This window comes from Dromiciops gliroides, chromosome 1 (genome assembly GCF_019393635.1).
Source record: "Dromiciops gliroides isolate mDroGli1 chromosome 1, mDroGli1.pri, whole genome shotgun sequence".
Taxonomy (NCBI): domain Eukaryota; kingdom Metazoa; phylum Chordata; class Mammalia; order Microbiotheria; family Microbiotheriidae; genus Dromiciops; species Dromiciops gliroides.
In genome coordinates this window covers 256,798,269-256,821,813 of record NC_057861.1, presented here as the reverse complement: position 1 = coordinate 256,821,813, position 23,545 = coordinate 256,798,269, and positions in this window count along the sequence as shown.

Below are 23,545 nucleotides of genomic sequence, written 5' to 3'. Positions count from 1 at the left end.
TATTTGAACTTGATGACCACAATGTTCTAGATCACTTGATATTGTATGGTGAACAATGAAACAAAGTCCATTGGTATTGTTACATTATAAGCCACACTGTTCTCTTTGGAAGACTAACTTGTTTCATCAACTTGGTAGCACCTTGTAATATTTTTTAACCTCTTAATAGCTGATAAAATTGAAATATTATAAAAATTGTAATTCATTATCCCTAATATGATACCTGTTCTATTAGTAGAACTCTCAATTGATATTTAATTTTTGTTATTTAAACCATCTACTTTCTACAAGGTCCACGAACAGAAAAATTCTCGCTATTTCTCTAGCAATGGATGACTAAATTGTTTTTTTTTTTACTGTGTGTGTGTGTGTGTGTGTGTGCAGGGCAATGAGAGTTAAGTGTCTTGTCCAGGGTCTCATGTCTAGCAAGTGTTAAGTGTTTGAGGCCAAATTTCAACTCAGGTCTTCCTGAATCCAGGGCCAGTGCTTTATCCACTGTGCAACCTACCTGCCAATTGGAATGACTAAATTGTAAGCATATTGGCATATAGTATTCCTTTTTAAACTTTTCTATGACTCATTTTGCTAATTTCACTTCATAATTGAAAGACTGATTCTATTTCAGGTATTATATTACAGAAAGGAAGCCATTCCTTTTGAGAGCAACCTTGAGGAAATAGTATATTCAATAAAAGTGTTATTGGAAAACAAGTCATAACTGGAAAGAAATTGAATAATAACATTATAATGACATGTCCTTGTATCATTGATACCTGAGTTCCATTAAAATTATGGTGAATAATAATAATAGCAATTATAATTATAATAATTCAATAATAGTCCAGCAGTTATCAATCATCTGTAGTCTGTATCATGTGTTTGAGAATGGCAGATCACGGGAATAAGCAATATAGTAATGTACAGTGTCTATCTGTGTCTTAAGACCATGAGAGTAACTGTGAAAACATCACAGGAACATTGACATTTATTAAACAAGTGGCCTATTATGGACAGTCTAATATAACTACTCCTATGAGCTGGAATCAGCTTTGACCAGCTTGTGGGAGCCCATTATTAAATTTTCAGTATGAATACTTAGCTCTCAAATCAGCAATTCCTATAAATCAGGGCTTTATTTTTTTAAATTTTTCTATATTTCTCTCTATATATTTTCTATATTGCTATATATAACATGTTAATAATGCATATTAAACCTAAAAATGTTATATGTATACATTTCTTTTTCCAGAGAAATATTATTAAACATTTATTGGCACACCCCAATTTTTCTCTTCAAAACACTCCTTCAACTTGACAGAGAATCAGTAGAAGGCTCAGTAGATTCAGGGATTCAATAGAAGGAATAAAGTCATCATCAAACTGGAGACCTACTAAATGTAGACTTATAATAATAACAATAACTGGCATTTTAAAAGTTCTTTAAGGTTTGTGAAATGTTTTACATCCATTAACTAATTTGAGTCTCATGATAGACTGGCTGTAATGATCATCTTTCACCAGAAGACACAGGAAGGAGAGATGCTATTTCAGGCAACTTCAAAGGAAGAGGAATTGAAGAATTTTCTTAGTTTTTGGTAACTAAATAGAGTATTGGAATAATACTTTTTAGTAGCTAATTGGAGAAAGAAACCATGTATTTCATTCTTTCCCCACATGATTTTATTTTTTCTCCTGAGGCTGTTTATTGTATGTAGTTCAAAGTATATGAGCATTCAATATGGCAATTTCTAATTCATATTATACTTATTTTTATGAATATTATGCTTAAGTGGCTGTGTGTGTGTGTGTGTGTGTGTGTGTGTGTGTGTGTGTGTGTGAGAGAGAGAGAGAGAGAGAGAGAGAGAGAGAGAGAGAGAGAGAGAGAGAGAGAGAAAACATTTACTGTTTATTATGTGCCTGACACTGTGATGGGGATCTGATCAGATACAAATTCAAGCAAAGGAGACAATCCCTAACCTCAAGGAATTTACATTCCAATGAGAAGGCAGAGGAGGGGAGAATAGGAGGACAACACATGGAAAGAGGCTGGAAAAGTTATTTCTCTAATGATTCTCCAGTTTCAGTACAATTTTTTAGTTGAATTCTTAAAGATATTTGGGGTGTATATTTGCACAAAGAAATAGGATACCTTCATCTCTATATAAAGTAGTGACCTTCTGGTATATAATTCCATATACCTGATATCATCTTTCTAGGCATCTAGTAAATTCAATTTTTTTTGAAACCTGTATTAATCTGTTACACAGTTCTTGTTCTTCTTGTTCTTCTTGTTCTTGTTCTTCTCCTCATCCTCCTCCTCCTCCTCCCCCTCCTCTTGCTTCTTCTCCTCCTCCTTCTTCTCCTGCTCCTTCTCCCTCTTCCTCCTCTTTCTTCTCCTTTTCTTTCTCCTCCTCCTTCTCTTTCTGTTCCTTCTCCCTCTTCCTCCTCCTCCTCCTCTTCTTATTCTCCTTTTCTTTCTCTTCCTCCTTCTCCTTCTGCTCCTTCTCCCTCTTCCTCCTCCTCCTCCTCCTCTTCCTCTTCTTCTTCTTCTCTTCTCCTTCTCCTTCTCCTTCCCCTTCTCCTCCTCCTTCTCCTCCTCCTCCTCCCCCTCCTCTTCCTCATCATCATCATCTCATTCTTTTCATCTTGCTTGATGGAGTTCCAATTGAAATGATCTTGAAAAAAGTTATATTTCTTTTTACTATTTTTCTTATGTATTAATTCTTTTAGGCATTTCAAAAGTAAATGAAATAACTGCCTTTAATTGTTGAATAAAAGTACTATATTACATACCATCTTCTGTAGGCTCACCAAAAGCATCACTAGTACCATTCTGGTAGAAGATAATATGACAGAAACACTGTATTATTTGTCCTATTTTCACATGATTTTCATTTTTTCAGTAAGATGTCCATTTTGAAATTCTTTTTTTGTAGTTACACATAGCATGAAAATTATGAGATTTTTTAAAATATGGGGATAGCTATTAATTATTTTTCCTTAAAATTTATAATCCAATGCTACTTCTGAGTGACTGTGGCCAACAGTTGATCTGTGAGAATGTTTCAGTTGAGTTTTCAAGGATATTTTCAGGTTAGTATTTGTAATTAGGGGATTTGTCATCTGTATGTCTGGGAAATATAGCAAGTTTTCAGTCTATAGGTCTAGTAATCAGGTCATTTTTGTGCATTCAGTGATGCATTTCAATTTCCTTATGTAATACTGGACATCAGCATTTTTCCTTCAATCGTTACTACCCTTCTTTTCTCTGGCTACAACAGATCCCATTGGAGTATGAATGAAGCTGAGGTGAGGTCTCTTGGCTACATTCAAAAATAGTTCAGAAGGAGAAGAAATATGATGTAACAAAAGGGAGCAGGCACTTCAGTCTCCAGAGAAGGGGGGAGAGAAATCTGGATTAAAAAGAAATGACCATTTAGCATTTCAATGGGTAAATAGAACATGTAGTCACTAAAAAGTGTGAAAGTCACTCTCACTTTTGTCAACTCCTCTCTCTCTCTCTCTCTCTCTCTCTCTCTCTCTCACACACACACACACACACACACACACACACACACACACACAAGAAGGAGAAAATGCTGGGCCTGAGGTCAGCTCAAATCTGACCTTGGACACTTACTAGCTGTGTGACCTTGAAGAAGTCACTTAACTTGTTTCCCTCATTTCTCTCATCTGTAAATCGAGTATAATAATAGTACCTACCTCCCAGGGTTGTTGTGAAGATTAAATGATATAATAATTGCAAAGCTTTTAGCACAATGCCTGGCATATAACCACACAAATATTAGTTATTATTATTGTTATTGTCAATGTTATCTCTGTATCCCATGGGATTCATTTTTGTTTCATTATATTTTCAATTTTTTTCAAGAAAAAATATATTTTTTAAAATGTCCTGTCCCTTCCATGACACCATTCCTTGATCAATTTAAAAACCACACACAAAAATTTCTCAATATATATCTACATAGTCCAGCAAAATACATCCCCATGCTATCTATGTGCCAAATTGTCTTTTTCTGCAGTATAAATTCATCACCTCTTTGACAGAAAGTAAGTTACATATTTATCTTCATTCTTTTGGACTTGTGATTTATTACATCGATCAAGTTTCTAAAGCCTTTCAAAGTTTTTATTTTCCTGTACATTATTTATGTATAAAATTGACTTCCAAGTTCTGCTTACTCTTCACTGCATCAGCTCAGAAAGGTGTTTTGGATACTCTCTGGCTTAGCAATATCTTTCTCAAACTGTGGTATTAAAACTGAATGCAATGATATAGATTCTTTGCAAACAGTCCTTTTACTTTGTGACCACTAGCTCCTTTGGATTGGCCATTCCACATCTTTCCCTATATCCCAAGGTCACACTAGCCTTCTGAGAGTCATTCTGCAACATTGATTAATCATGAACTTATGGTGCATGGAGCTCTTATGATTGTTTTCAAATGAACCACTATGACTTCACGTCTCTTCCTCTTATTTGGTGAAGTTTACTTTTTGAATCCAAATATGTCTTTATCTTTAATATTATTTAATAATATGTTGTTATAGTCCATTCAATTTTTTTTAATTTCTTAGCCTGTCTAGATGATATTGAATACCCAAAGTGACATCTGGTAGGTTGGCTACTTTCACTCTCCTTTGGGTCTTATGAATATTTTATTAGTATGAATACTACACCTATATACAATTCAATGATATCAGTATAAGTACCGCACCCAGGAACCTAGGGTGCTCTCTATGGAATCTACTAATAAGGGCAGAAGAAGCTGTTAAGGATAACCCTTGATTGTCAAGTTATGGAATCTGAGTGTGAAGTCTGACTTTTCTACTTACCTGTGTGAACCTGGACAAATCATTCAAATTTTCTGGGTCTCAGAGACTATTTCTAAAAGGATGCAATTATGGGGCAACTAGGTGGCACAGTGAATAAAGCATGAGCCCTGGATTCAGGAGGACCTGTGTTCAAATTTGACTTCAGACACTTAATCTTACTAGCTGTGTGACCCTGGGCCAGTCACTTAACCCTCACTGCACCAAAAAAAAAAAATAAATAAAAGTATGCAATCAGACCAAATAGACTTCATGGTCCATTCTAGTTTTAAATTATATGATTCCAATTCACTATGATGTATAAATGATATAGCTATTTCTAATAGTAGCTATACAATAAAATTTATGTGATTGCTCACTTTTTTCATCTCTTCCTAAAATCATTTGTGGTTTCATATAATATGGCCATATAATTTGACTCCTATTGCAGATCTTATTTTCACTAAAGAAGAAATACTGGTTTATGAGTTGGAAATTATAGGAAACATCAGAAAAAGAGGTTATTCTATCTCCAAATCTGCTAGAAGAGGGAAACTGAACACACCCCACATTTTGGTGGATCAAACTCCAAAGTCTTCAATGAAAAAAAATGGCAGTCACAAGCAAAACACTTTTGAGGAAGGACAGGGTGAAAGGAAATAGAGAATATAGAAAATGCCATGGGGAGGGAATAGAATGGAGGGAAATACAGTTAGCAATAGTAACTGTGAAAAAATGAAGCAAGTTTGTTGGATAAAGGCCTTATTTTTCAAACTTGTAGAGAACTGAGTCAAATTTAGTAAAATAAGAGCCATTCTCCAGTTGATAGTTGATCAAGAGATATGCAGTTTTCAAATTAAATAATCAAAGCTACCTATAGACATATAAAAAAAGTCTAACTCACTATGTATTGGAGAGACGATGGTCAAAACAATTCTGAAATACTACCTTATGCCCATTGGATTGGATTCCAAGCACACAATATTGACAAATGTTGTTGGGGATATGGGAAAAATTAGACATCAAAATACTCTTGGTAAAGTTGTAAACTGATTCAAACATTCTATAGAGCAATTTGGAACTATGGCCAAAGGAGTATAAAACCATGTATACACTTTGACCTAGTAATACCACTATTATTTCAGTATACCAAAAGCAATAAAAATTTGAAAAAAAAGTTGAATTCAGAATTGAGGAGATGCTCATCAATTGGGGAATGGCTGAACAAATTGTGTGAGAGATTAGGATTGAACACTATTGTGCTATATGAAATGATGAACAGGATGATATAGGAAAAACCTAGAAAGACTTACATGAAATGAAAAGTGAAACAGCAATATTGTAAGACGATCAGGTGTCAATGACAGCTATTTTCAGCAATACAATGATCCAAGACAACTCTGAAGGACTTATGAAAAATGCAATCGATCTCCTGAGAAAGAACTGATGGTATCTGAATACAGATTGAAACATATTTTTTTTTGTTCCTTTTTCTTAAAGGTTTTGGTTTTGCTCTGTTTTCTTTCACAACCTTAATAATATGGAAATATTTTTCATGACTACACATGTATAACTTACATGGAATTGCTTGCATTTTTAAGGGGCATGGGGAGAGAGGAAGCAAGACAATTTGAAACCCGAAGTTTAAAAAATCAATGTTAAAATTGTTTTTACATGTATTTTGGGGAAAAAATAAAGTTCTAAATTCTAAAAAACTGAAATTAAAATTAGAAATTTATCCAGTAAAGTTCTATAAACTGAACACTATTACCTATGATCACATTGAACAATACTATTTGATTAATAAAATGCAACTTTACTACAAAATTGTCTAATAAAGCTGTGTTTTGGAAAAAAATATTCAAGATGCAAAAACATAGAAAAGAGAGTAAATTGTCAATTAAAAATTCTTTGAATTTCAAAAGGAGGTCAAAATAGGCCTTCCCAGATATTTTAATATTGTTAATTAATATATAAAAAGTTGTGCTGTGGAACATAGAGATCACTACATTCACTGAATAAAGTTAATGAGGTTGGGGTAGACTACAAACAGATGTGTGCAGCACATATATTTTTTTATTGCCTTGCTTTTTTAGCACAGTTTTGCCCTGAGAGAATACACATGGGATTTCTATTAGAGAATTTCTAAATTTCCTTGACTGCCTTAGGATAGGTTAAATACAAAGTGTTATCACTTTGTTGTAACGATTGGAATGACACCACCTGCTGGAGACTTAATATAGGAAAGCTCTGCCATGAAGAGAAGGGGTTTGAGGGCAAGCCATTGGGCTTTTCTTTGCCATCAGGAAGTGACGTTTGCCTGTGGGAGGAAGACGAGACAAGGCTGGTTCTCTCCTGCTCTTTTGCCAGGACTCTTGTGGAGAGCAGAGCAGGAGAACTATAGCTCCCCTACATAGATAGCTAAATCTAGGCCCCTTTCTCTCTCTCTTCACCAAATTCTTATTCTCCTTGATAAATGCTTAAAAGTCTAACTCTTGCTAAAGCTTATAATTTATTGGTGACCACTTGTTAGATATTTTAGACAGACTTGCTAGAATTTTAGCCCCTTACAAGTTGAAAGACCTGAGCTCTAACCACAGATTTTTTTTTTCTTTTTATCAGAGACTTCCTCATGGCCAGAAATACTTTGCGGAATTTTCTCATTTTATTGTCTCATAGACTTTCAAGAAAATCTGGGGAAAAATTATATTGCTTCCCTCTCTCCCTAGTATACAAAAATCAACTACCCTCTTACCAACACATAATTCATGTAATTAAAGGAATAAAGTTTCGAATTACTGGAAAGTAATCTTCTTTCCATAATGTTTGTCATTCATAACCATGAATGTCATTTACTCTTCTGTGATTCCTAGAAGGGATCCCAGACTTTGTTTTTCCCACAGGCCTTTGGAAGCTTCTCATTTTTTTTTCTTTGCAACAAACATTTATTATATTTTTTCCAGTTACATATAAGGGTAGTTTTCAACATTCATTTTCATTAGATTTAGAGTTCCAAATTTTTCTCCCTACCCACCTTTCCTCCCCCCTCCACAAGACATCAACCAGCTTATATACGTACAATCCACAAGTGCTTTTTTTTTTTTTATCAGTTCTTTCTATGAGGGTGCATAATTAGTCCCATGGGATTATCTTGGATCATTGTATTGCTGAGAGTGGTTAAGTCATTCACAATTGCTCATCGCACAATACTGCTGTCACTATGCACAATATGCTCCCAGTTTGGCTCACTTCACTATACATCAGTTCATATGTGTATTTCCAGGTTTTTCTGGGATCATCCTGTTTGTCATTTCCTATAACACAATACCATTCCAAATCATATACTACAGCTTCTTCAGTCATTACTCAATTGATGGACAACCCTTAATTCCCTGTTCTTAGCCACCACAAAGAGTTTCTATAAATAGTTTGTTCAATTTCCCCCCTTTCTCTTTTTCATGATTACTATTATTAACTGTTTCCCTTCATCCTATTTCCTTCCCCATGATATTTACTCTATTTCCTATCTTCTTTCACCTTATCCCTCTTCAAAAGGGATTTGCTTCTGTCTGCCCCCCCACATCTTCCTCCCTCTTTTTGACCCTCTCTCTTTATCCCCCTCCCCTCCTATTTTTGTTTCTGAAGGGTTAGATAGATTACTCTACCCAATTGAGTGTGTATGTTATTCCTTCCTTGAGGCAATTGTTATGAGATTAAGGTCTTTGAGCCTATTCTGATGAGTATAAAATTCATTTACTCCCCTGTTCCTCCCCTTCTCTTCCCCCACTCCATAAGACCTTTCCTGTTTCTTTCGTGTGGGATTTCACTCCATGCTATCTCTGCCCTTCCCCCTCCTCCAGTGCACTCCACTCACATCTCAATTTAACCATAAAGATGTCATCATGGGGCAACTAGGTTACACGGTGGACAAAGAATCCACCCTAGACACAGGAGGATCCCAGTAAAAACCCAGCCTCAGACACAAGACCGTCACCCACTGCATGATCCCAGGTATGTCCATCAACTCCAGTGTTTTATGGTTCTGTAGGGTCTTGTATTTGAAAGTCAAATTTGCCATTCAGTTCAGTTCTTTTCATCACAAACACTTGAAAGTCCTCTTTGTCATTAAGGTACCATTTTTTCCTCTGAAAGATTATGCTCAGTTTTGCTGGGTAGATTATTCTTGGTTGTAATCCCAATTCCTTTGCCCTCTGGAATATCATATCCCATGCTCTCTGGTCCTTTAATGTAGAAGCTGCTAGATCTTGTGATATCCTGACTGGGCCTCCACAGAACTTGAATTCTTTCTTTTCAGGAGTTTGAAATATTTTTTCCTTGAACCTCCTTGAACTGGGAGCTCTGAAATTTGGCTATAATATTCCTAGGAGTATTCCTTTTGGGATCTTTTTCAGTAGGTGATTGGTGGATTATACTTTCAATTTCTATTTTACCTTCTGCTTCTAAAATATCAGGGTAATTTTCCCTGAGAATATCTTGGAATATGGTGTCTAAGCTCTTTCCTTGATCGTGATTTGCAGGTAGACCAATAATTTTCAAATTATCTCTCCTGCACCTGTTTTCTAGGTCAGCAGTTTTCAAAGAAGATATTTCAAATTGCCCTCTATTTTTTTATTCATTTGTATTTTCTTTATTATGTCTTGGTTTCTCATAAAGTCACTATCTTCCATTTGTTCAATCCTAATTATTAGGCAATTATTTTCTTCAGAGAGCTTTTGTACCTCCTTTTCCATTTGGCCAGTTTGGCTTTTCAAGCTGTTGACTTTTGTCTCATGTTTTTCCTGCATCACCCTCATTTCTCTTTCTATTATTTCCTCTACCTTTCTAACTTTATCTTCAAAGTCCTTTTTGAATGCCTCTATGGCCTGAGACCAATTCATATTTTTCTTGGAAGTTTTAGATATAGGGGCCCTGATGTTGACATTTTCCTCTCAGGATGCCCGTCGGTCTTACTTGTTAGTGAAGAAACTTTCTATGATCCTCACCTTTCTCTGTCTCCTCATCTTGCCTTTCTTTTACTTGATTTTTAGCTCCTTAAACTGGGGTGCTGTTTCCAGGCTGAAGTATCCCAAGTTTAAGAAGTCCCAAGTGGTATGATTTAAGGAATTGTGTTGGGGTTTAGGGTCTCACAACTGCCATTCTGTGCCATTAGCCTGCTGAGCCAGGACTGAGGGACCTCAGCTGCTGATCTGTGCTGTTGCAAGAGCTTCCCACTGGTGTGCTCAAACACTCTCTGTGCCCTGCTGTGCTCGTCTGTTACCCAAGGGAGACCTTCTAAGTAATCTTTAGCCATAAGATTGTTTCATTCAATGTTTTTTGGGGTCTATAGCTCTAGAATCCATTTAGAAGGTTGATTTAAGAGTGTTTCTGAGGAAAATTTGAGAAAGCTCAGGCAACCTCCTGGCTTCTCTCCATCATCTTGGTTCTACCTCTCAATAAATTGAATATAAAATATTTTAATAATCATTTTTATAAACTGACTTCCAAATCCTCTCCTTCCTGCCTTTTCTTCCTCATTATTTAGTAATTTGATATTGATTTTATATTTAAAGTTATGCAAAACAAACTTTCACATTAGCCATGTTGCAAAACAAAACACAGATAGAAATATACATATATATATATATATATATACATACACACACACACACACACATACATAGCTAAGTCTTTCACAGTTGATCATTGTACTATATTCCCCTGGTTCAGTTTACTTCAATTTGCATCTGTTCATATGTGTCTTTTTGTTCATTTGTGTTTTTTGTTTATTTCTGAAGCATCTGGCTTATCATTTGTTTTAACACAATAGTATTCCATAACAATTATATGCCACAATTTGTTCAGCCTTTCTCTAATTAATGGGCTTCCCTTAGATTTCCAATTCTTTGTGAACATGAAAACAGCTTTTCTAAATATTTTTGCATGCAAATAAGTCCATTATCATTTTATTTTATCTCTTTATAGTATATACCTAGTAGTAGTATTGTTTGGTCAAAGGCTACTAACATATTTATATCCCTTCAGATGTAATTTCCAATTGCTTTCCAGAATGGTTGGACTAGTTCGCAATTCTATCAACAGTACATTAGTGTTTCAATTTTTCCACATTCCCTCTAACATTTATCTTTTTTTTTCTCTGTCATGATAGTATGATAGGTTTGAGGTGTATCTCAGTGTTTTCATTTGCATTTTTATAATCAGTAGTGCTTTAAAGCACACTGTCATGAGACTATAGATAGCATTGATTTCTTCTGAAAATTGACTGTTCCTATGCCTTGTCCATTTGTCAACTGTGGAATTAAACTTATTTTTAATAAACGTTTTTCTATTCTTTATATATTTGATAAATGAGGCCTTAATCAGAGAAAAATTAAAATACTTAAATTAATGCTTAAAAATTTCTTCCTTTTTCCTTATACTTTTGGCTTCATTATTGTGGTTTTTTTGTTTTTATATTTGTTTTGTACATTTGTGTGTGTGTGTGTGTCTGTGTGCCTTTTAATTTCCTATAGTCAAAATTTTAATTTATACTTTCCATAGTCCTCTTTATCTCTTCTTTGGTCATCAACTCTTCCCTTATGCATTGCTCTAACAAGTACATTTTTGCATGCTCTCCTAATTTACTTATATCACCCTTTATGTCTAGGCTTTTATTTAATATTTTAATTTTATCTTGGAATGCAGTATGAGTTTTTATTCTATGCCTAGTTTCTGCCAAACTCTTTTCTTATTTTATCTAATGTTGAGTTCTTACCACAGAAATTTGCATCTTTGGTTTACCAAACATGAGATTACTAAGGTCATTTACTACCATTTCTTGTGTATCTAATCTATTCCAATGAAATACCACTCTACATCTTAGTCAATACCTGATTGTTTTGATGATTAATCCTTTGTAATATATTTTGAAATATTGAACTGCTAAGTCACTTTTTTAATAATTATTTTTCATTTATTTCCTCGATATTTTGACCTTTTGTTCTACCAAATGATTTTGTTATTATTTTTTCTAGGTCTATAAAATAATTCTTGGGGAGTTTCATAATGCACAGAATAAGGAAATTAACTCATGTAAAATTTTAATATATATTAAATTGAATTAACTTACCCATGAGCAAATAATATTTCTCCAGTTGTCTAGACCTGTCTTTATTTGTATGAATAGTGTTTTGGAACTGTGTTCCTGGATTTGTCTTGGGAAGTAAACTCCCAAGTATTTTGCATTGTATTTGTTTTAAACATAATTTCTCTTTCTATCTCTTCCTGATAAACATTATTGGTAACATATAGAAATGTTGATTATTTATATGTGGGTTTATTTTCTATCTTACAACTTTGTTAAAGTTCTTAGTTATTTCAACTATTTTTTTAGTTAAGTCATCAGGAAGCTCTAAGTATACTACCATATCAACTGCAAAAAGGTGATAATTTTATTTTCTCATTGCCCATTTTTATTTCTTCAATTTCTCTTTTCTTATTGCTGTAGCTAGCATTTCTAGTACAACATTAAATAATAGTGGTGACAAAGGACAAGGCTTGGTTTATTCCTAACCTTATTGTCAAGGCTTCAAGTTTAGCCCCATTACAGATAATGCTTGCTTTTTGTTTTAGATAGATGCTATTTGTCATTTTAAGAAAGGTTCAGTTAATTTCTAAGCATTTTAGTGTTCATAATAGGAATGGATCTTTTATTTTTCCAAAGGAATTTAACGCATTTATCATATATTCATATGGCTTCTGTTTTGTTTTTGTTTGTTTTTTTTTCATGTGGTCAATTATGTAGACAGTTTCCCTAATATTGAATCATACCTCCATTTCTGTTATAAGTCCTCCCTGGTCATAGGTTATAATATTTGTGATACATTGCTACAATTTACTGCTTAGTATTTTCTTTAAAATTTTACAATATTATTTATTTAGGTAATTGGCCTACAGTTTTCTTTCTCTGTTTTTGTTCTTCCTGTTTAGGTATCAGCAACATATTTGTGTTATGGAATTCAGAAGAACTCCTATTTACATATTTTAACAAAAAGTTTATATAGTATTGGAATCAATTTTTCTTTAAATATTTTAAGGAATTAATTTTTTAATCCATCTTGTCATTTCATGTCTCCTTTAAGAATTTGCATTCAAGGGAGCCAAGATGGTGGACAGAAGCTAGGAACTTTCCTGAGCTTTGTCATATTTCCCTCAAAAACAACATTAAATCAAGCCTCTAAAGAGATTCTGGAACTACAGAACCTACAAAAAGAGAGACAAAATCCTGCTACATGAGATAATTTAGAAGAATTCAGAAAAGGACTGTCTCACCTGGGTGAAAGAGGGGGGCGGCTCAGTACTACTTGTCTCAGCAGGCAGCTCACCTCAGCTCAGCTCAGTGGACAGCTCAACACTGTTGCAACTTGACACAGCTGAGAGTGGGTCAGCTGAGAGCAGTAAGAAGCTTGCAACCATGGACCCAGTGCCCCAGGAGCAAACTTCAACTTGATAAGTTTAAAAATAGCCTACAAGATGAGCAAGAAACAAAAAGGACCCTTACCATTGACAACTTCTATGGTGAAAGGGAAGACCAAAACTCAAATGCAGATAAGTTGATCAAAACGCCCACAAGTGAAGACTAAAAAGGGAAGATTATCTTGTCTCAAGATCAAAAAGCCTTCTTTGAAGAGCTTAAAAAGGCTTTTAAAAACCAAATAAGAGAGGTAGAAGAAAAAATGGAAAAAGAAATAAGAGAGTTACGCTGTAAAAAGAAGCAAAAAAAATGACTGAGGAAAACAATTCCTTAAAAAGTACAATTGACCAAATGAGATAAAAAAACTGGCCAAACAGAAAAAGAAGTGCAAAAGCTTACTGGGGAAAATAAGTTCTTAAAAATTAAAATTGACCAGATGGAAGCTGATAACTCCATGAGACAACAAGAATCTGATGAACAGAATCAAAAGACTGAAAAAATAGAAGAAAAGAAAAAGAGAAAGAAAATTATAGACCAATTTCCCTAATGAATATTGATTCTAAAATCTTAAATAAGATATTAGCAAGGAAATTACAGCAAGTGATCACCAGGATAATATAATATGACGAGGTGGGATTTATACTAAGAATGCAGGGCTGGTTCAACATTAGGAAAACTGTTAACATAATCAAAAACATCAATAAGAAAACTAACCAAAATCATATGATTATCTCAATAGATGCAGAGAAAGCTTTTGACAAAATACAGCATCCATTCCTAATAAAAACACTAGAGAGCTTAGGAACAGGTGATGCTTTCCTTAAAATAATAAGCAGTATCTACTCATAACCATCAGCAAGCATTATATGTAATGGAGATAAGTTAAAGCCCTTCCCAATAAGATCAGGGGTGAAACAGGGATGTCCATTATCATCTCTATTATTTAATATTATACTATAAATGTTAGCTTTAGCAATCAGAGAAGAAAAAGGAATTAAATGAATTAGAATAGGCGAGAAGGAAACACAACTATCAATTTTTGCAGATGATATGATGGTATACTTAAAGAATCCTAGAGAATCAACTCAAAAATTACTTGAAACAATTAACAACTTTAGCAAAGTAGCAGGATAAAAAATAAATGCACATAAATCATCAGCATTTCTATACATGACCAACAAAGCCCAGCAGCAAGAGATAGAAAGAGAAATTCCATTTAAAGTAACAGTAGATAACATAAAATACTTGGGAGTCTACTTGCCAAGACAAACCCAGGAAATCTATGAACACAATTACAAAACACTTTTCACACAAATCAAATCAAATCAAATCTAAAAAATTGGAAAGTTATCAATTGCTTATGGATAGGCTGAGATAATATAATAAAAATGACAATTCTACCAAAATTAGTGTACTTATTCTGTGCCATACCAATCAGACTAACTAAAAATTATTTTATAGAGCTGGAAAAAATAATAACAAAATTCATGTGGAAAAAGAAAAGGTAAAAAATATGAAGAAAAATAATGAAAAAAATTCACAGGAAGGTGGGTTATCTGTACCAAATCTGGAGCTTTACTATAAAGCAGCAGTCATCAAAACTATCTGGTACTGGCTAAAAAATAGAGTGGAGGACCAATGGAATAGGCATAGGAGACACAGTAGTAAATGACATTAGTAATGTACTGTTTGATAAGCCCAAAGACCCCAGCTACTGGGATAGGAATTCAGTATTTGACAAAAACTGCTGGGAAAACTGGAAAACAGTATGGCAGAAATTTGGCATAGACCAAGATCTGACACGTTATACTAAAATAAGGTCAAAATGGATACATGATTTAGACATAAGCGATGATACCATAGATAAATTAGGAGAAGTAATAGTCTACCTTTCAGATCATTGGAAAGGAGAGCAGTTTATGACCAAACAAGAGATAGAGAACATTATGAAATGCACAATGGATGATTTTGATTACATTAAATTAAAAAGTTTTTGCACAAACAAAAGAAATGCATACAAAATTAGATGGGCGGCAGAAAGCTGGGAAACAATTTTTATGGCCAGTACTTCTGATAAAGGCCTCATTTCTAAAATATATAGGGAACTAAATCAAATTTATATGCATCTGAGTCATTCCCCACTTTAGAAATGGTCAAAGGATATGAATAGGCAGTTTTCTGTTGAAGAAATCAAAGCTATCTTTTGCCATATGAAACAATGCTCTAAATCACTATTGATTAGAGTGATGCAAATTAAAACAACTCTGTGGTACCACCTGACACCTATTAAATTGGCTAATATGACAAAAAAGGAAAGTAATAAATGTTGGAGAAGCTGTGAGAAAATTGGAATGCTAATGTATTGTTGGTGGAGCTGTGAACTGATCCAACCATTCTAGAGAGCAATTTGGAATTATGCCCAAAGGGCTATAAATCTGTGCATTCCCTTTGACCCAGCAATACCACTCTTGGGTCTTTTTCCCAAAGAGATTATAAAAAAGGGAAAAGGACCCACATGTACAAAAATATTTATAGCTACTCTTTTTTTGGTGGCAGGGAATTGGAAATTGAGGGGATGCCCATCAGTTGTGGAATGGCTGAATAAGTTGTCATATATGAATGTAGTGGAATACTATTGTTTATAAGAAATGAGGAGTTCTGAGAAACCTGGAATGACTCGCATGAACTGATGATGAGTGAAATAAGCAGAATCAGAAGAACATTACACACAGTGTCAACAACATTATGTGTTGATCAACTGTGATAGACTAGATTCTTCTCACCAATCCAATGGTATAAGAAAGTTCCTAAGGGCTCATGATGGAAAAGGCTATCCAAATCAAGAAAAAAGAAAGGAACTGTGGAATATGGATGCTGATTGGACCAAACTATTTCTTTTGTTTCGGGCGCTGTTGGTTTTCTGTTTTGAGGTTTTCCTCTGCTCTGATTCTTCTTTTATAACATGACTAATGAAGACATATGTTTAATGTTATGTATATTTAACCTATATCAGATGGACTGCTGTCTAGGGGAGGGCAGGGATGGAGGGGAGGGAGAAAAATTGGAAATTGGAAATCTTATTTAAATAAATGTTGAAAACTATTTGCATGTAACCGGAAGATAATTAAATACTTTTACTTAAAAAACAATAAAACAAAATCAAAAGAGTGAAAAATAAGAATTTGCATGCGATGTCATTTGGTGCATATATTTTTAGTATTAATAAAACTTAATTGTTTCATTATGAGGGTTTTAACAAGATATATTTTCTTTGCTTACCCCTTTTAAATGGGTCTATTTTTGCTTTTACTTTATCTGATATCATTACTTCAGCAAAAGCACAATAGAGTTTACTCCAACCCCTTGTTTTTAACTCTCTGTGTGGCATTTTGTTTTAATTGTTTCTTGCAAAAAAATATTGTTTAAATCTGTTTGCTAATATATTTACTATCGACTTCCATTTTATGGTCAATTTCAAACCATTCACACTAACCATTAGGTTTCCTAACTGTGCATTTCTCTCCATCTTATTTTTGTTTGTTTATTATATTCTCTTTTTTATATCCCTCCTCATTTTATTTTTAATTCTGGCCTCTGCCTTCTTTTATCTGTTCTCCCTTTTATTACTTCTGCATTTTTTATCACCTTCCCTTTCTTCTTACTCTTGAATATGATAGTTTTCTATTAAAAATTGAGCATGCACAGGAAGCTAGGTGGCACAGTGGATAAAGCACTGGCCCTGGATTCAGGAAGACCTGAGTTCAAATCTGGACTCAGACACTTGACACTTACTAGCTGTGTGCCCCTGGCCAAGTCACTTAACCCTCATTGCCCCACAAAATATGACTATGCATATATACTTGCATGTATATATGTATTTGTGTAAATATATATATATATATATATATATATATATATATATATATATGTTTGTGTAAATATGTATGTATGTGTAGGTGTATATATGTGTGTGTATACTTTGAACCAATTTAGATTTGAGTGAATGTTAATCATTGTATTAGCTTCTGTTCTTTTCCTCTCCACTATAAAAGCTCTTCCTTGCATTCCTCTTTTATGCAATATAATTTTCTCAATTCTCCCTTTCCCCTTCTCGAGTGCATCCAATTTTCTCAGCTATTTTTTTACACCTTTCCCACATAATCAACTCACTCCTATACACTTTTTTTTTTACAGGGCACTGGGGTTAAGTGACTTGCCCAGGGTCACACAGCCAGTAAGTGTCAAGTGTCTGAAGCCGGATTTGAACTCAGGAACTCCTGTATCCAGGGCCGGTGCTTTATCCACTGCGCCACCTAGCCGCCCCTCCTATACACTTTCTATGCACACTCCTTCTAACTCCCCCAATAGTGATAAAGTTCTTAGCAGATACATGTATCATCTTTCTAATGAAACTTCACTTCATTGAGTCCTTTTATGATTTCTCTTTTATTTTTACCTTTTAATGATTCTCTTGGGTATTGTATTTTAGACTATTTTTTTCTTACTTAACTCTCTTTTTTTCATTACGAATGCTTAAAAATCTCTATTTCATTAAAAATCACTTGTCCCCTTGAAAGCTTATATTCAATTTTGTTAGGTTGGTAACTTTTGACTGTAATCCCAACTCTTTTGCATTCTGGAATTTCATATCTGAAGCACATCTTTGTTAATATGGTAAGTGTTAAATCTTTTGTGATGCTAACTATGATGCAACAGTATTTGAATGATTTTCTCCTTACTGCTTGAAGTATTTACTCTTTCACCTGGGCAGCTCTGGAATTTGAGGTTTTTTTCTTTGGTCTTGGGAGTTTTCATATTGGTTTCTCTTTCAGGTAATGAACAGTGGATTCTTCCAATTTCAATTTCTATTTTACTCTCTGTTTCAAGGCTATTGGGGCAGTTTTTCTTCATAATTTCTTGAAATATGTTGTCTAGGGTATTTCTTTGATCTTGGAATTCAATTAATGTAATAAATCAAAAATTATCTTTCCTTGATCTATTTCCTAGGTCAGTTCTTTTTTTTTCTGATGTGATTTTTTTCTATTTTTAATTAATTTTAATTGTTTCTTGATGTCCCATGTACTCATTAGCTTTCACTTGCCGATTGGTAATTTTAAGGGATTATTTTTCTTACAAGATTGGGTAAACCCTCTTGCCATTTAATAAATTGTTTTTAAGGTTTTGTTTTATTAAATTTCTGTATTCTTTTTTTACCAAACTGTTAATTGTTTTTTTTTTCAAAATTTTCTTTCTTTGCTTTTCTGATGAAGTGAACAGAGCTGAACAGAAAATTTGTTTTTTGGATATAAGTATTAAGAGAAGCATAAAAATGTAAACAGAGAAGAGAAAACAAGGCATTCAGTAAGATTAATTTGCTTACACTGCTATATGGGAAGATTTGTAACTTTTAAGAACTTTATCACTTTTAAGATATTTAGAAAGAGCATACACAGACAGAAAATATGGTTGTGAGTTGACTATGATGGGATGATACCTAAAAATATAAAACTAAGTGGTGAGAAAGAGGGATGCAGTTGGAGAAAGGGGAAGGAAGAGTTAGAATGGAGTAAATTTTTTTTCTCATAAAAGAGGCACAAAAGAGTTACTTCAGTGGAGGGGAAGATGAAAGGTAGCAGGCAAAGCTTGAACTTTACTTTCATAGAAATTGTCTCAATAGAAATCAAATACACACTCATTTGTGGAAAGAACTCTATCTTATGCTTTAAATAGAAGGGTAGAAAAGAAAGAAAAGGAGGTGAGAATGTTAGAAGGTAGGACAGATTTTGTGAATTCATAGTCAGAAACAAAACACTTGTGAGGAATGATGTTCCTGAATTCTCAAGACTACAACCTGACCCTCATGAATTGGAGCTGTGGCAATGTGATGGCTGTGGCTCTGGACATGTTTGCATACTTATGGAGAGTGGGCTGGGATAGATGCTGCAATTGTTGTGGATAGAGCATCCAGGGAACTATGCATCCTCTGTCGTTTGGATCAAGGAGAAAAACTACCTGGTCATGGGTACCATCAAGGTCGAAGTTTAGCTGTGGGATGTCCAGTGACAAAATTAGCTTTAGAATATGTGCAGCCATGCAATATGCATGGCTGCCCTATCCTGGAATAGCTGTATCACTCCAGAGAGTCTTGGTCATGGTCACTTCTATCACTATCATGTCTGAGTGGCACCAACACTATGATGAGTTGATACAGTCAGGAAATGTGAGATCTACACTGTGTCCTGAGAGATGATACCTTGCTAAAACAACTTGGTGAAACTGTATCCCAGTGCTCCTAATGATGGTGGCTTGGGACCCATGCAGATATTCACCCAGCACATGGGGACAGTCATGTCTGTGTCCTGTGTCCCTGTCAGTCCAATGTGCTAGCCACTGGAGACTGAATGAATGACAAGCAATCCAATTCTAGAATATTTTCTCAGCAGGATATTTCAATGTGGTAGATACCAGCCCAGTCCCAGGGGTGCACTATTCCCTGGTCACTGCACAACAAAGAATTCATCTCTGGTCATGGTTTTGCCAAGAAATAGCAAGCCATCTGGAACCAGATGAACATAACATGATTGAGGTGCCTGTAATCAAACATCACACTGTTAGTACTGAACCTGACCTTGAGCCCTAATGGGAGCACTATGACCTTGGCTGCCACTGATGAGAACCTGTACCTGTGGTGCTGCTTGGAGAGGAAGAAGGAAAGCACAGGCAAGAACAGCCTCATCTACCATGGAATCTGTTAAGGCCAGTCCCAGCTCCCTTCTATGCCCACTAGATTATTTTTTTCTAATAAATACATCTGTCTCTCCTGCAAAAATATATAAAGGAGGGAATGAATGAATGAATAGAAATAAATGAAAATGAAAAAACAAGATCTGAGAAAAATGGAATGGAAATTGTCAAAGACAAGGTATTTATAGATATCTAGACTACTTTTCTGAGTTAATCTGGGTGCTCCCAAAGTGTTTCTATGGAGCCATGTGACCTGATGGAATGATCAATAGCATAGTCATAAAGATAGCAATGTGAGTTGTAGAGGACATCATGGAAAGGTTGATGAATCCTAGGTACAAGGCTTTTAAATCAAAGACGAAGGGGGCAGCTACGTGGCACAGTGGATAAAGCACTGACCCTGGATTCAGGAAGAACTGAGTTCAAATCCAGCCTCTGATATTTGACACTTACTAGCTGTGTGACCCTGGGCAAGTCACTTAACCCTCATTGCCCTACAAAAAAATAAATAAAGCAAAGAAGACCTGCCTAGCCTGCTGGTCATCAAAAACATCAATTACTAAGCATGAGCTAGAGTCATGATAATGCTGGACCATATCTTTTATTAGTATTGTGAGCTATATGAACTAAAATCTGAAAAGAATAAGGTCTACTTGTTAAGTACTCCTACAAAATTTTTACCTTTTTGGAAGGCCTCAACCATAGAGAAGCCACTATGTGATGCTTAAAGTTATATATTTAATCCTACAGCCCAAGCAGGTGGCTTCTAAGAATTTGTTTCCACATTTGGAATCTCTCCCTAAATGTCCCCTCTTTTCTTATTCTTATTATAAATCCCCATAATAAATAGTTATGACCCCACCCCTGGATTATTAAAGGAATCTTGTTTCTGATCCTCATGATTTCATAGTCAGGCCTTCCATTGTTCCCTGAATATCTCTTCCTGAATAATCTTTTTTTTATCATAAAAGTATTTTATTATTTTCTAGTTACATATAGAGATAGTTGTCAATATTTCTTTTTTTAAGAATTCCAGTTTCAAATTTTTCTTCTACCCTCCCCTTCTTCACACCTACCCAAGACAGCAAGCAATCTGACATAGGTCTATATGTACAATCACATTAAACATATTCTTCATTAGTCATGCTGTGAAAGAAGAATCAGAACAAAAGGGAAAAAACTCAAAAAAGCCCCACGAAAAGTAGAACAATTATGGTTCATTCTGCAGCTAGATTCTACAGATCTTTTTTTCTGAATTTGGAGAGCATTTTGCATCATGAGTCCTTTGTAATTATCTTGGACCATTGCATTGCTGAGAAGAGTTATGTCTATCACAGTTGATCAACATATTATGTTGTTGATACTATGTACATTGTTCTCCTGGTTCTGCTCATCTCACTCAGCATCAGTTCATGTAAGTATTTCCAGGTTTTTCTGAAATCTGGCTGCTCATCATTTCTTGTAGCACAATAGTATTTATTCCATTACAATAGTATTCCACTACATTCATATACCACAACTTGTTCAGCCATTCTCCAATTGATGGGCATCCTCTCAATTTCCAATTACTTGACCGCACAAAAAGAACAGTTATAAATATTTCCCCCTTTTTATGATCTCTCTGGGATAAAGACCTAATAATGGTATTACTGGGCCAAAGGGTATGCAGTTTTATAGAACTTTGGGCATAGTTCCAAATTGCTCCCCAGAATGGTTGGATCAGTTCACAGCTCCACCAACAATGCATTAGTGTTCCAATTTTTCCACAGCTTCTCCAACATTTATTATTTTCTTTTTTGTCATATTAGTCAATCTGATAGATGTCAGGTGGTACTTCAGGGTTGTTTTAATTTGTATTTCTCTAATCAATAATGATTTAGAATATTTTTTCAGATGGCAATATATAGCTTTGTTTTCTTCATTTAAAAATTGCCTATTCATATCCTTTGACCATTTCTCAATTGGGCAATTACATGCATTCCTATAAATTTGATTTAATTCCCTGTATATTTTAGAAATGAGACCTTTATCAGAAATACTTGCTCTAAAAATTGTTTCCCAGATTTCTGCCTCCCTTCTAATTTTGGCTGCATTGGTTCTCTTTGTACAAAATCTTTTTAATTTAATGTAATCAATCTTCCTGAATAATCTTTATCTCTTTTGAGGAAAAGCAAAATACCTTTGGTTATGTATATCCTGGAACCATCCTATATTTTTCATTCATTTCTTTATATACCTAAACTCAATCCCATATGTTAAACTAGAATAATCTTTGTTCTTAAATAAGTACAGTGCTACCATTGCTTGGTAAAGATGTTAGACTGTTACACATGTAGTCAAGAAGACTGGAATTAAAATCTTTCTTCTGACATTGAACAACCCTTGTGACCAGAGGAAAGATAATTTACTTTTTTGTTAGCCTCAATTTTCTCATGTGTAAAAATTCTATAATAATACCTATAATCCATATCAAATAGAGTTATTATGAGGTTATGATAATATTGAAAGAAATAAAAAGCCCAAGAGAAAAGGTTTCTGGCTAACTAATGATCAATTTATTAACTAGGCTAGTTAATAATCAATGAATTGATGGTCAGTAGTTTCTCTTGGTAACCAAATAAAACAATGGAGATCTCTAGATGCTTAAAAGCCTTTAGAAAAGGAGGTATCTCTGGTAAATATCAACACTCATTGGTGAATAATTAATGAAGGGGTACATATATTAATATGGAGGTGGGCAAAAATTCTTCAACTCCTCCTGCACAGAATGTGGCCTGATCATAAGACTGAACACCCTCTAGCAACCTGGACAAGGGAATCTGTCTCTACCCAGACAACTTTGGTTGATTTTCATAGGTGTGGGGGTTATACAATGACAAGGATTAATTTCCTAAGGGTAATAATTCTTGTAGATTAGCTGATGTATATACTAGAAACAGAAATAAGGTCTCTTAGTTGGGTGGGGTACAGCCTAAGACAGCAAAGCAAGTACTCTGAGGATTTCGGGAATCTCCTCTGTCAGCAATATTCCTCAGAGATTTATCTATAAGGACTGGACCCTAAATGAGGAAATAGAAAGGAAAAACTTATATTTTTTCTTTTTTTTCAGGGCAATAACAGTTAAGTGACTTGCCCAGAGTCACACAGCTAGTAAGTGTCAAATGTCTGAGGCCAGATTTTAATTCATGTCCTCCTGAATCCTGGGCCAGTGCTTTATCCACTGTGCCACCTAGCTGCCCCTTCTATTCTATTTTAATAATTGATTAGTAATAAAATAGGAAAATAATTACCCATTAATATGATTTAAATAAATGTTTACAAACCTTAAAACCTTATAAAATATCAAGAATGAAGGTATGATGCATAGTTGATGCAATACTATGGATAACGGCTATCTTTCTTTATAGCATCCCTTTACTTACAGGCATATGTATTTATGCATGTATATGGACATATAAGTGTTTATGTGTATATACATACACATGTGTATATATAT